At 38.5% G+C, this 13,409-nt stretch overlaps 1 long non-coding RNA gene across 1 annotated transcript; it reads left to right on the forward strand.

Moving 5' to 3' along the window:
- The first annotated feature begins 2,216 nt into the window (after positions 1 to 2,216).
- LOC148164094 (uncharacterized) lies at positions 2,217 to 13,250 on the forward strand. Its single transcript, XR_015768434.1, has 3 exons — positions 2,217 to 2,503; positions 10,859 to 11,061; positions 13,049 to 13,250. It is a non-coding gene; the product is annotated as an uncharacterized LOC148164094 (long non-coding RNA).
- Positions 13,251 to 13,409: the final 159 nt, after the last annotated feature.

A 13,409-nucleotide genomic window follows, 5' to 3' on the forward strand; every position in this document is an offset into this window, starting at 1 on the left:
TTTTTACTTAAAAATCCTTTAACCTGGTGGCTTGGCATAACCACCTGGAACAATATTTCAGATGGCCTGGAATCATATCAAGATAACTACAGTAGCTGAAGCCATTCTTTTTGAGGATACGCATCAAAACAGCAGTGTTGCCCAGTGAGTTTGCTACTTCTTTCTTTTTGTCACCAGAACCTAAAACCGCTATAGAAATGTAAAGATGGTTGGAAATTAAGATGGACACATTAATGAATGCTTCGGCAAGACTTGACTTTAAACTGAACAAATTTTTCTCTTCCTCATTCTTGAAACCACCTCCTCCCCTCCACTTGTTTTTCTGTAGAATCCTCTGTTCCAGGAACTTGGTATCAATACTGATATTTCGCTGACTTCAATGTACACTTAGTAATGAGACTCAGATGGCTGGTGCTAGTGCTAGTCATGAGCCCACCTTGAAAGACATGATGAACGTGGCTAGCAGTACTTACCAGATTCCTATTAAAACAGCCCGGATCCCATATTTCCTGATAAAACCCTTCAGCCTTTCACCCTGGGAGGGTCTGCAGTTTTGAAGGCATTACCTGGCAAACTAATAAAACTCTTGTTCCCCTTTACCCCCAAACTCTGTCTTCATGTCATATTTTGGCTCTGGATCCCAGAGGTTGGTTTGAACAATGAACCCACCCCGTCCCTCTCTACTGTGTACTCTGGCACTATAGATGTCTGATGTGAGAATGTGAAAATGAATCTCTTATCACCAAAGTTTTCTAGGAAGAATTACACACACACACATACACACACACACACACACACATACACAAAACCTCCCCTGGGAGGCTGTCCCAGAAAAAGCTACAATGGTGAAAAAAGCCTGGGAAGAGTCAAAAGTCCCTGGTCTTCAACCATGATTCTGCCATTTGTGAACCGTCAAGTCACTTAACTTTCTGAGTCTCTTTGCACAACAACAACAAACAGGCCACTATGATTCCTGAATGGCCTGCTTTCTGGTGTGGTATAGGAGAACAAATAAAACCTCCATTTATTCCACAACACCTACTATGTCCCGGTAACTACACTAGGTCCAGACATGAAACACACGGCCCTTGTCCTGAAAGAGCTCACCAAGCTAGAGCACTGGTTCTCGGCTGCACGTGGGAATCACCTGGAGGGTGATTTTTTTTTTAAAATATGGATGCCCGAGTACCCTGCATCCTGGTCATGTGACATTGGACAAATTTCTTAAGCTCTCTTAGTCTATACCCACCTGTATGATGGAGATAATAGAAGCTACTTCATAGGGTAGTTGTAACTGTTAAATAATTCATAACACCTGCTTCACCTTGTGCCAGGTGCAGTGTAGTAGGTAATCAACAGCTGCAAGTGGGCCGAGAAGGTAAGTGACTACATAGCTGGAGTAGTGATCTTTGCTACAGTGGAGACATGCAGGTGCTCTGAAGAACCCAAGAAGGTCGTCCAACTCAGCCGGCATACCATCCCCGAAGGTATAATGTCAGAGCCCAGTTTTTAACTCAAAGATGTGTAAATTAGCCAGACAAGCCCGGGAGACAATTGGGATGAGGAATATCCCAGAGAAGGGAGCCTGTTCAACTCTTTGGAGTATAATACAAGGAGGGATGAGACTGGGGAAGGCACAGAGGCCAGATCTTGAGGGGCCTTTGAAAGCACGCAGAGGGAGTTGGCCTCTGTGGGCTGGCCATTAGAAGCCACCAATAGGTGTTAAACTAGAAAGCATGCGATCAGAGTTGCATTTAAGTTAGGTTACTGCATCCTGGTGTGGATTTGAGGGGATCAGATTTTGAAACTGGAGTGGGGTGATCAATGGGACCGGTGACCTAGTGTTAGGCTGTTGCAATAGGAACGGAGTAGGAGCCTGAGAGGAGGGGGGGGGGCAAAATGGGCAAAATCTACAGCCCCAGGCAGTGTAAGTAGGTTGAGGGATACGGAGGACACGGAAGCCATCCTGCCTCTTGGCACTAACAGTGGGCAAAGGAGGGCAGGGCCAAGACCTAGGACGGCGGTTCCCCGCACGAGATGGAGCTCTGGGTAGACTACTGTGGATTCCGCGTACTGCGCGGCAAGTCGGGCAGAGAAGGTCGGGTTCCGACCCCCGGGGGCGGTGCCTTAGCCGAGCTAACGCCCCCAGCAGAGTGCGCGCGGCCGGTCCCTGCGCAGCGCGCACCCGCCGCGATGCCCGCGCCGGCGGCCGGGGGTGGGGGCGGGGAGCGCGGTCTTCGCCCCTTCTGTCCCCGCGGTCGCCGCCGGCACCGCCCCCCGAGGCGAGGAGCGGGCGCCGGGACCCGGCAGCACGGGCGGAGGTGGGGGTTCCCCGGCGGCGGCCCGTATCGCGGCTTTCTCAGGGAGCGGGGCCGCGCGCGGACCGAGACCCCGGGCCAGAGCGCGGGCCGCGCTAGGGGCCCCCTCTCCTGGGCTCCTGGGACAGGCCTGAAGAGGAACCAGGGCGATGGCGGCGCCCTCTCTCTGGGAGGCGTCATCTCAGGTATTTTGGGGTGAGGAAGAAGGAGGCGACGTGTATAATTTCGTGCTCCTTTGGAGGCCTGAGGGACAAGTGTTCATCTTTCCTCCAAGTTTGCTTCCTCGTCTGCACCTTTCTCTCTCTCCTTTGATGCCATGTTTCCTTCCTTTGTTACATCCCATTGCACAGTTTCTTCATTTATTATGTGGCTTTTAAACAACCTGGGTGGGTCTACATCTGTATATTTTTAATTCTTCACACAGCAACTATTGACTCTACCGGAAATAGATGTTTCTGTCAAATGTTACACCAGGGTAACTAGTTTCAATGAATAGTCTACTCTGGTGATTTGGTTCTGATGCTGATTCCTGAGCTAAGTTCAAGGATGTGTATTTGTATTTCTCTTGAACATTCCTTAATTCCCAGGACGGTGGTAGATACATGGTAGGCTTGCTGTATAACCTTGATAATCTATCCCGTTTTTAATGCAGGGAGAAACCAGTATCCTCTTGGTCGTGCCCTGAAATGAAGGTCTCGGACACCAATCTGAGCGGCTGTGCAGGGCTGTCTCTGCAAGGGAGGGCAGCAGCCTCTGAATCCCGCACAGAGCTTTTATTTTATTTTATTTTTTTATTGGAAAAGCAAGGACAGATGCCTCAAAAAGGAGTACAGAGGAATGGCAAATATCTTCAAGCACGCTTGCACTTTCCCCTACGCGTACGCGCGGAGGGAATCAGTCCTAGGATACAGGAGGAGCAGGGAGGAGCGGCATGTTTGGGCTGGCAATCGTCAGGTGCAGAATGCGGGGGCTGAGGGTCACATTCCTTCGTAGCTCCTAACTCATGCCCTGCCCCTGGGGATCGGGGGATCCTGCTCCTCCCGGGTCATTGCGTTCAGTAGCCCGAGAACAGGAACGCGGCTGACGTTTCAGCTGCTTCCACAGTCACTCCTCAGGGCTTACAATATATTTTCTAAGAATAACTCCACACTCTTCTCCTCCTTCCTGTGACCTCATCACACCGCCACTCCCCAAGCATGCCCTCCTCCCCTGTTACGGACCTTGCAGTGTCATCCAAGAGCAACTCGTTTCCCTCCACTATAATGTTTCTTCAGACAAACGTCAAGGCCTGGGCCTCTGGCTTCATCCTGCCGGCCTTTTCATTCTTTTTCTTCCATCCTTTTCCTATATTCTTATCAGAAACAGCATACTGTAATGGAAAGATGCCATTTTTATTTTTTTTTAAAGATTTTATTTATTTATTTGACAGACAGCAAGAGAGGGAACACAAGCAGGCTTCCCACTGAGCAGGGAGCCCGATGTGGGCCTCGGTCTCAGGACCCTGGGATCATGATTGAGCCGAAGGCAGATGCTCAACGACCGAACCACCCAGGCGCCCCCAAAAGATGCCATTTTTAAAAGGGTTTATTTATTTATTTTAGAGGGGCAAGAGGGAGAGAGAAAGTATCTTTTAATCCTAGTGAAGGAAGCTTTTCTTGCAGTCTAAGATTTCTCTTTAACTATTTTTACTGCCTATATGGAGTGAGCTTTCATCTGGGTTCACAAATGTAAGACACCTGTTAAGTGAACCCAAGTTTTGTGGGAAATTGGGTGCATGAATCAGGGGAAATATGTTATGCTATTTATCATTTATTTTAAATTGAGTAGTAGCTGGAAAGAAAGCTAATGACCTGGTAATGCTTATAATTGGCTTTCAATCCCCCCCCCAAAATGCCAAAGACTAAAGATTAGTAACTTACCAAGTTTGACAGTAGTAATTGGAAAAACATCTATTGCTTCATGTGCAGATACTGCCAAAGGAATTTTCACGTTAAAGGTGAATAAACACTGTTTTGTCCTTTTTGCCTGATAATACTACATAAAGAAGCATCTTGGAAGACTTACTACTGTGGAGATTTTGGCAAATAGTGTGCTGATGGTTTTGCAGCTCTATATTTTGCAGGCAGCCTTACCAGTTCAGTGTTTTGTTTCAGGGATGTGGCAACAATTCTGCTCAGAGTCTTCAAGGAAAAAAAAAAGTTGTGCTATATTGTAGTTCTTTTATTTTCTTTCATCCTTAAAAAAAGTTGCTACTGTCCTTCAAAGGAGACCTTGACATATTATTTAAAATAATATTTTTGGGATTGCAGGAGCAGAAAATAATGATTAATTAACTTAGTGGCCTTTGGCAAATAAAGGATATAAACAACATGTGCACATTTTATCATTTATATTGAAGAGTAAATTCCGGGAATAGAAACCTCCTAACACATTGATATAATCATCCTTCTGTAGATATTTGAAAACAAAACAAATCCAAGATCAGTATGCATTCTCTTTTTATAGTGGAAGCTCTGTAATCAAATCTTCCCTCCTTTTTCATGGAGGGCAGGAGAGGGTGGCTAAATAAATTATAATACTATATCTATTTATCTAGATTAGTTGAATACTTTTCAACAATATTTGAGTTGACTACTTAAAGGTTATAGTTAGCTTTAAAAAACAAACAGGAAATATTCTTCAAATCTATTAAAAACTAGCTTAAAAAAATAAAAACTAGCTTGAGCACTGATGGGCAAATGGGGGCTCAGACAATTTTGGAGAAAAGGTCACTTAGTAACCTTAGTTGACAAAGTATGATTTCTGAAAAATATTTATTTTTTTAGCTTTATCTCAAGGAAAATGAAGCAAAACTATGAGGATAAAGGAAAAGTGATCTTAGTTCCTTGTTCATTTTGTTTGTTATTTATTTAAGATTCCATTCATCCATTTGTCAGAGAGAGAGAGAGATCACAAGCAGGGAGAGGGGCAGAGGGAGAAGCAGGCTCCCCCCTGAGCAAGGAGCCCGATGTGGTTCTTGATTTCCAGGATCCCCGGATCATAACCTGAGCTGAAGGCAGACGCTTAACCAACTGAGCCACCCAGGCATCCTGTTCACTTTATTTCATCTGTCATTTCCCTTTATAGTTGGAAAAGAAGCCATATTCAGAAAAAAAGAATATTCAGACTTCCATATACCTGATGGTAGTTTATTCCAGCATACATAAACTCTTACTTTCAACATTTTATTTGTGTATATTCTACTTACCCTTTGGGGTAAAGAAATAACCGAGTATTGCTATTTCAGACAGGCACCATATGTCATGTCAGCGAGGGCTGAGGTAGAGGATGTGGTAAGATTTTTGGCTTCCCCAAATCTGGATTTTACCCTGAGCCTCATTATTTTGTTTGCAGTTTTGTGAATTCTTGGGACATCGAATTCTCAGAAGAAATCATGGAGAACTGTAGCCAAATATTATTATAAAATCACATATCAATGCTAGATATTGGTATGTAGGACTTTAGAATTCTTTTTACCATCAGATGACCAATTTTGACCCTACAAGGGGAGAAAAACTTCCAAGTATTCCAGAGGTTACTGATTGCCCAGTAAGATGTATTTTACTTTCTAAAAATAATATGCTCCTAAAAGTTTTTTCTAAACAATAAATTTTATCTGATTTATATTCCTTTTATTTATTTTTTTTAAAGATTTTATTTCTTTATTAGAGAGGGCACGAGCTGGGGGAGGAGCAAAGGGAGAGGGAGCTGCTTCCTGCTAAGCTCCCCCCTTAGCAGGAAGGACATGGGGCTCAATCCCAGGACCCTGGGATCATGACCTGAGCTGAAGGCTGACGCTTAACGACTGAGCCACCCAGGCGCCCCATGATTTGTTTTCCTTTTAAACATGTATAAAATGAGAAAAAGATCCTTTATGGAAAAAGGAAATTGGCTGTAAGGAAAAATAAATTATTGTAGAAATGCAGGAAAATATTATATAGCCAGATTATACTTTTTTGATTGAAAGATTATATTCTTGTTATAAAATAATCTACAGTTCTGACGCCTTATTTCACAAAAGAAAATTTACTGATATGGAATGTGTGTGTATGTACTTTAATACTCTTGTTTCATGAGAGAGATCTATTTTCTCTTACTTTTGGACAGATTAACTCGTGGTTGGATAAAAGACTGTCTCTCTCCCCAATGATAGCTAGACATTATGTAGCAAGCAGCATCATTTGCTGTATATTAATATGCATAATGCCATTTGTTAGTTTAAGCATTTTGTTTTTAATGCTTTCTGATTTTTGGAATGGTTTTAGACAGTCATACCGGAGAATGAAAGATAATGCATAAAAGATGAAAGATGATGCATATAAAACACTGGTTATTAAAGACAAGGTAGGATATATTTATGTGATATAAATCTGCTTTCAAATTTCAAATCCTTTGGGTCCTAATCTGATTCCTGGCTTTCACATACCCTTTCCAAAATATATTTTGAATTAAGATATTGTGTACAAAATAGAGGAATTTAGGAAAGGTCTTTTCTGATCATCTGGAAGATTTACCATGTTTCTTGTAGTCTACTTAAAACTTATTAAATCCATGTTATTCCTACATAAATATTTTAAAGACTAGGGAGCTAAAAGTAAGAATAATTACTTCCTATTTAAAAAAGAGGAGGCAGGGGTGTCTGGGTGGTGCAGTGAGTTAAGTGTCCAACTCTTGGTTTAGGCTCAGTGGTGATCTCAGGGTAGTGAGATCAAGCCCCGAGCTGGGCTCACGCTCAGCATGGAGTCTGCTTAAGATTCTCTTCCTCTGGCCCTCCTGCTTGTGCTCTTTCTCTCTAAAATAAATATATCTTTAAAAAAATAAAAAAGAGGAGGGAGATTCATTTTCTTTAAACTATAGTGTTAGTAGTAATGGAGATATGGCAGAGGAATAATCCCTTTTATTTTGATGATTTATATATCTACATATCTAGCTTTATACACACACATAAATGTTAATATTTTTCAGATAATAATGGAAATCCATTAATTTAAAAGCATTAAGACCACTTGAGAATGAAAAGTGGTCTAAAAATAAATATTTACAAAGGGATATCATTGACCACAGGCATCTAGTAAACAATAGTTTAATGAGTACTACAAATGTAAGATTATCCAAAGTCCATTTCAAACCTTGAAAGTAAGAATAACTTATTTTTGACATTTTTGTGCTGATTTGACGCTGATTTTTCTATGCATAAGAATGAGAAAAAGTGTAAGAAATAATTAGGTAACTTGATATTTATTCCAACATTTGTCCCAGATTATTTTAGGCTTGGCTGGAAAGGGGGATAGATTTTGGAAAGAGTATGAAAAAAGAAATATGCTGTAGTAACATAATATACCTTATTTTCCGTCACTATTAAGACTTGATAAACAGTTTAAAACACATAATCCACTTTTTTCCAAATCAGTCATGAAAACCTCTTCATCCATGATAATTCATCCGAGTTCTCAGTGGCAAAAGCTAAGACGTTTGGCCTTATTTGTGATGTGGCTGACTCAATTAAGGGCACTTATGTGTAAATTTTGGCTGTTTATCCTGACTTTCTAGGACTAGACAGGGAACATAATGGGAAATAGTAGTTTGTAATGTGAGACAGGGAGGAAGGGGAGAGAAGGGTATTCAGAATTCTAAACAAAATTTTGGTGATTTCTCTTTTTTATTAATTTCAAGCATTTTGATTTTAGCTTTTGCCCCTTTTTCATAAATGATGTTGCAAGTGTAGCATTACAGCTACACTACATTCTATATTCCTGATCATGATTTTTAAAATTCTTTAGATTTACCTGTTTCCAGTCTTCATATTTAGGTATAGGTGCATTGCATTTATCTACAAGTGTTCAAAAAGCTTGGATAATAGTTCTGATAAGTAGTAGAAAGTACAACCTCCATTTTTACCTCTGGAAGTGATATTAATCCTGTCATGCCTTGCATTATTCTCTCAACTCCCATGTTCCCTTTCTGAACACTTTAGTTCACACATAGAAAAGTGGTAGTTGGGTGGGATGTGTGGATACTGCTGGGATTTCTACTATTCCTGCCTTCAGGGCTACTGTGGTGGGGTAAATGGCAGGAATCTATACAAATCTCAGAGCTGTGGGTATTCTCAGAATTATTCAGTGGTGTGGTTGTTGCAGCGTTATGTTTCCGGAGTTATTCCCAAATAAGATGAAAAATCATTAGTTAATATTGGCTAATGAAGTGTCTAAACATTTACATAAAACATTTTTAAAGATTTTATTTATTTGACAGAGAGAGAGAGAGCACAAGCAGGGGGAGCAGAAGGCAGTGGGAGAGGGAGAAGCAGGCTCCTCGCTGAGCAGAGAGCCTGACGTGTGGCTCGATCCCAGGACCCTGGGATCATGACCTGAGCCAAAGGCAGACGCTTAACTGACTGAAGCCACCCAGGTGCCCCCTACATAAAACATTTCTAATGTGTTGAATTTAATATTAGCTAATTCTCTATTATTCAAATGAAGTACTAAACAACTGAATATTTTAAATGAATGTAGTGTTTAAGAGTAGTAACATTTTGGAATACTGTGAAATTTCATTCCTACAGAATGAAACCAATATAGTCATTCCTCAGATATATGATGGCCTCTGTGGTTTGCAAATACATTTTTTAAAGGTTTCTGCTGCATATTCATATTGGTTTCTTTGCAGAAACACATCATTTTATAACCCCTGCCTCTTTATCATTTTAGAAATAGGTACAATGACAATGAAAAAGAAATCTATGCTTACTTTACAGGGTTCTGAGCTAGTGAAACATTTGGTATGTTAAAAATAATTTTGTATTTTATTTGGTTGACATTCAACAGTGAGTTAATTATACCTTACCCCTACTCCAATATAGAATATAATAACTTAGATATATGATTCATTTAGCATAAACTAAGAAAAATTTTCTTTTGATGTTATTTACTTACTTGGGCTAGAGTTTATATATTTGAATCACTGTACTAATTCTTTTTAAATGGAATTACAATAAATATGACTGATTCAATAAAAGGTAAAAGCATATAACTTTTTGAGTTATAAATGCATTATTGCTATCAGGTACAAATATGATTTTCTAAAATAGCTTTGAAAGTAAAATTAATGCTAATGGAAACAAATTCAATTTAAGCATCTGTTTATTAAAAGTTCTAAGTTAACTTATTAGATGCAGTTTTATAGTGGTTGCAGTCAGAATTTCAAAAGCAACTTTCCCTGAGCAGTGTGTTATGTCCTATTGGTGAGGAACGTATGGTACAAGTGATAAATGACTCAGTTGTTCTAGGCAGTGAAGGGCAGAGATACACACTTAGAACTGATCTGAAAGCTTAAAATGAATATAGGTTCTGAAATAATTTAAGAGACTAGTTTAGACAACAAAATTTTTTTTGTTGCATAGCCAGACTTATTTTCTGAGAAAGCAAAGCTTTGGAGAAATAAAAGTATACCCCTTTAGCAATAAAATGTGCAAACGTTTTGAACATGTTTAGGATCAGTGCTTTATATTTTCCTTCCCTACTTCTGTGTGTACCAACATTCAAGTACTCTGCTATCCCTCTGATAGGGAATAAAATGAAATATCTGACAGCCAGCTTTTCCTCTTCTTAGCCTTTTATTAGCCAGAGATACTGGGAAAAGAAATATTTTAAGATATAGCCCTGCTCTTGAAAAGTTCATAGTCTTGTGTAGAGACAGATGAAACATAATTAGTATGTAATTAATGTGATCAGTGTAAACCTGATGTATGTATGAACTATTGGAACTATTAATCTGTTTTTAACTCTTTGCCCAAAATTGTTTGTAGAAGGGAAACAGAGGCTAAATGACAGAATCTTTTTATTTTAAAAAACACACACACACACATACCCCACCCCCATCAGATGGTAAGTAACATGGTATTTGGAGAATTTTTTTTTTTTAATTTAGGGGTCACTAACTTGTTTTAGGATCATTTAGATTAGCACTTTCTCCTGCCACCTGGGCTTTTCATCCCTTGGTGTGGAAACCAAGATAGCGTGGAAACTGTTTTGAGGTGGGATTCCTGATCATCCACAAGGAAGGTGGCTAACGGGGGTAATTGTTGGTTGGGATGTTGAAGCCAGAGCTCCAGAAGAGTTGCTGAAACAGAAATATCCTCCTGATAAACAGGTTATAAAAGGGTATTATTCTTTAGTAAAACAGCACAAATCATTCCTCTTGAAAAATATCTATTACCTTATCCTGAGAACACTGTTTGACTTGGATTGGTCACTGTGAATTCTAGTCTTTTAAACAAAACTGAACACGTTAAAGGAATTTAGGCCACATTAGATTATAAGTAGAAGCTGTCTGGCTGTAAATACAATATGCATAAAAAATAGTAAATGTTATTTTAGTTAAACTATATAGTGGGTTTTTTTTGGGAATGAGTGGTAAAGCATTTGCCTCCCATATAATTTTGTAATGTAGATAATATATTAACTCCCATATTTGACCTCATAATTCATGTTTTATATTTTTAGGCCAGTGAGAAGAATTCTTCACTATCAAATTCTCATCGTCAGATGGAATTAGGATATCCTCGACCTACATTCCTGAGGACACATAACAATTATGGGATAAAGAAGTACAGCATCTTAAGTTACAAACTATTTTACCAAGTCTTATTTATTTACATTAAACTAAAATTAACTGTCAAGTAAGAACGCTGATACTTAAAAATAAGGTAAATTGCTACTATAAAAAAATGTAATCTTTACCATGTAACTGAATAATAGAATCCTAAATTTTATCAGTAATATTAAGAAAATTTATTTACTTAATAGTATTTCCTTTTACAGAGGTGCTTGGAGTATAGCAGGTCTGTTTCAGATATCCTAATGGGATTTTTTTTTTCTTTCAGAAAACAGCAATTATAATTTGCTGCTTTCTGAAAAGAGTTTTTAAAAAGGTTCAGAAGGAAGAAATTTTGTCAGGGTTAGTTTTGGGATAGGTTTATTCTAGCAGGCTTTGTGGCACAGGTCCCCTGAGTCATTGTGAGACTCCAGTATATGCCATGTGTCAGAAATTAAACTGCCACCAATTGACAACTAAACTTGATACCCTTAGTCCTGAGCATTTCAGGATGTCATACATAAACCAGTCCAATCTTTGAAGGATTTTTTTTCTCTTAGCCATTCTACAGAATTGCAGGACTGCCTAATTTACAGGCTTTTTTTTTTTTTTTTAAAGCACCATCTTTAAAAATTCCTGTAAATTCAAAAAGTGTTTGGTAACTGAAAATTTTTTAGGTATTTCATGCTAAGCTGAAAACTTTACCAAATATGATGAAACCAAATATAATGAAGCTACAGCTAAGAAAAATCTACCCACATAATTAAATTTTTATTGAGTATAAATAATTTTTCTCTTGATCTTCAGCCCCAATATACTCTTCTATCCAACTGGATAAATAAAAGCTAAAATATAATTTACTTAGCTTTTTTTTGAAATAAAAACATATCCTAAACTGGTTTTGTGATAATGTTTTTAATATAAGTATTTAAAAATCCATCTTAACGGAATACTTGGAAGAGCCAACTTTTAGTTTAGTGGGGCTGACAGTAATCAAAGAATGCAGTTGCTATAATGGCTACTGTTTATTGACTGACAGCTGTGGCGTGGCAGGCATTATTCTTGTGGTCTTGTATTTATCAACTTTAATCCTTATAGTAACACTGCAAGGTAGGTATTTAGCCTCATTTTATTGGTAAGGAAAGAGAAGCTTAAAGAGATCAAAGTGCCTTGCTTGCTAAGTTTACGCATCTGGTAAATTTGCTCAGCAGATATCTGAGAGCATACTCTTTGTTGGCCCTGACACTCTGCTGGGTCTGACACTGCAGCTGTGAACAAGATAAGATCTTCATTCTAAAGGAGCTTACATTTTAGTCGTAAAGTCCGGATTTGAACACAGGGTGTCTAATCCTAAAATTTTCTTCTTAGCTTTCACATTCTCTCCTGCCAACGACACTAGAGGAGATGGATAAAACTGTTTCAGTGCCACTTAACAAAGTGGGTGGAGATGTCAGCTATATACTGGAGTGTGCTGTAGAAAAGTAATATTGGTATAGGAGTATGGAGACAGGTCAGAGGAAAAACTCTAGGACCCATAGCTCTGTGGTGGGGAATGGGAAGCCTATGCTACGTACCAGTCTTGGTTTATGGTCACCTGCAGATAATGTGCAAGGCAACAACAATGCCATGTCCTTGCTGCTACATCTCAAATAGCCTTAAGGATCAGTATTATCTCACTGTAAAACCCTGCACTGTCCAACATAGTAGCCATTAACCACTTTCAAGTACTTAAATGTGGCTAGTACAATCAAGGAACTGAATTTTAAATTTTTAGAAATCTTAATTTGAAAATTGCTACCTGATGCAGAGTTACTAGCTCTTTTAAGCATGTTTGGAACAACTTGCATGTATGAATCTAGTTTTTCAACTACATTTTAGGAAATAAATACAGATCAAGTATTTCTGATAAAAATTTAGCATCTGAATTAAGATTTGTTATGATATAAAATGTATAGATTTTGAAAACTTATCCCTTATTTTTAAAATATTGATCACATGCTGAAATGATACTATTTTGGACACATTAGATTAAATACAATATTATTAAATTTAGTTTCAACGGCTTTATTTTTTGTTTTATTTTTATATGTATCTTCCAGGTAATTTTAAATTACATACGTGGCTTGCATTTATTTGTATTGGACAGTGCTGGTATAATCAAAGGAGCCTGGTGAAGAATATCTGGTCCCTATATTTTATTTCTGGCATCAAAATATTTTCCTAGTATATCTCACTACCCTTTTACCAAAAGTTATGTATTACTCGTCATTCTTTCTATTAATGTTAAGAATCATGCTAATAAGACTGCCAATATTTATTCCTGTAATAGAAATATAAAAATTTTACACATCACTTATATTGTCAGTGTGTAATTGTGCACATATAACATTTATTTTCAGAGTATTTCCCATAGTAAGTTTTTATTTATTTTTTTAAAAGATTTTATTTATTTGACAGAGA

The sequence above is a fragment of the Eumetopias jubatus genome, unplaced genomic scaffold (genome assembly GCF_037043125.1).
Source record: "Eumetopias jubatus isolate StellerSeaLion01/CBP00866 unplaced genomic scaffold, mEumJub1_p1.0 scaffold_6, whole genome shotgun sequence".
NCBI classification, from domain to species: Eukaryota; Metazoa; Chordata; class Mammalia; order Carnivora; family Otariidae; genus Eumetopias; species Eumetopias jubatus.